The sequence below is a fragment of the Triticum aestivum genome, unplaced genomic scaffold (assembly GCF_018294505.1).
Source record: "Triticum aestivum cultivar Chinese Spring unplaced genomic scaffold, IWGSC CS RefSeq v2.1 scaffold81304, whole genome shotgun sequence".
Classification (NCBI taxonomy): domain Eukaryota; kingdom Viridiplantae; phylum Streptophyta; class Magnoliopsida; order Poales; family Poaceae; genus Triticum; species Triticum aestivum.
The window spans coordinates 4,093-5,912 of record NW_025234629.1 but is presented as its reverse complement, the minus strand read 5'-3'; the positions used below and the strand labels follow the sequence as shown (position 1 = coordinate 5,912).

General features: G+C 41.8%; 1 non-coding gene across 1 annotated transcript; it reads left to right on the top strand.

The window, feature by feature from the left end:
* Positions 1 to 884: 884 nt before the first annotated feature.
* Positions 885 to 964, top strand: LOC123176210 (small nucleolar RNA SNORD36). Its single transcript, XR_006488413.1, has one exon. It is a non-coding gene; the product is annotated as a small nucleolar RNA SNORD36 (small nucleolar RNA).
* Positions 965 to 1,820: the final 856 nt, after the last annotated feature.

The window sequence follows — 1,820 nt, the reverse complement described above, 5'->3', positions numbered from 1 at the left end:
GCTATTCTTGCAGTGTCTATTCTGTCGAAAAATTGAAAACACTTTTCTTAATGCAATCTTTATATTTGACCATGCACAGATAACAATCTTTGCAGGATCATTCATTCATGTTTGCTTGCTTGCTTGCAGTTGTATTGACATTGGGAGAAAGCACCTTTGTCGACGGAGGAGTGGTGGCGGCAGTAAGAACTCTACCGACATGGTCGGACGGTGACCTTCCTGGTCGTACGGTGACCTTCCTATCAACCTGAACAGCCACAACACCACGCGCCTCTCCGGTGGCGAGGAGGCACAGTAGCACGTCCTCCTCGGCGGCGGCGTAGCCGGCACCCTCTGCTCTAAGGAGGAGGGCGACATCGTGTTGCTCAAGAACTACATGAAACGGATTGTACTTCAGGGAGATCAGCGTTGGCACGCCGCCCTAGAATTTCACCTTCATCTCGATGCATCCTCCTCCTCGGTGGTGCCGATGCCTTTTTTGTTTTTAGGATTAAGATGGTTTGGTTGTCTGTGAGACTGTGACACAGGGGATTGACGTTGTTTTTGGTGCTTTGTTGGTGCAGATTGCGTGCTACCTCCACTCACGCTATAAGGCGAAGGCATCCATCACCTGCAAGAAGAATGGTTGGCGTCTGGAAACTGCTCTCACCACCATGCTAGTGATTGTGCTTTACAGTAGTTGACATGCTCTATTCCTGTCTGTTTTGCTTGCTGTCAAAGATGGTGTGTATTGTACACACCCCTCTGTGATTGCACTTCACATGCATTTTCCCCATCACCCACAAACCATAACATGCTAGTTGTATGTGCTACTGTAATTCTTGCACTTGATTTCAAATCGTTCTCTGCTCTGTGTGTGCACGTGTGTTAATGATGGATTGGCTGGTCAGATGATGCTACAACAACATATTCCTGAGATTCTCTTTGAGGAATACAAAATCAAGGTTTTAAAGACTGATGGCCAGCCTGACTAATGTTTGTTTTCTTCTATACACTTGCTCCTTCCAGTAGGCATTGCAAGTGATGTGTTCAAGTGTAGTCCTCTAGTCACATTTTTTAACCAGTACCATATGATTGTAGCATACTTCTATTTTTAGTCATTTAACATCTTAATTTACCTAGAATGATGAAGTAGTTGCACTTGGAAGATGGGCTGAGCAAATGATGATTCATATGATTATTCTGGCGTTGCTATGTTTGATCTGGCGGTGCCAAAAAACTCATATGCTTATGTTGAGCTTACTTTTAATATCATTTTATTCTGTGTGATGAGCTTAGTTTTGTACTGTAGCCACCTTCTTGTTTACTTTGTTGAATCCTATCCTGTGTACTAATCATGAGCTACTAGCATTTGGCTTCTGTGTGCTAATTAAACCTGATAAGTATGCATACTTCTTTGAGATACAAATTCCACATTGCATGTTTATGTGCTAATTAAACCTGATAAGTATGTATACTTCTTTGAGATACAAATTCCACATTGCATGTTTATGAGGTTCAATTTCTACAGATGTTGCCAAATGAATGTGTCAACATGTCTCTCCTTAGGGGTTGTTTTGAACCGCAAATGATCTACTGTATCAATTTTTTGTTGTTCAAAGATTGAAATCCTGGTTCATTTTCAAAGATCAAAATGTTGTTGACCCTGTTCTTCTATGCTTAAATGGTAAAAATGTCGCATTTTGCTTGTTCTAATCATTTTTCTTGATAACTTGCAGATGCTGGCCTTCATTCATGTTTTGTCGTGAGGTCCAGGATGAACAAGTTGGGAGAAGCATTGGAGCTAGTTATACTGTGATAGTTGTGTTACCTGATGTGAA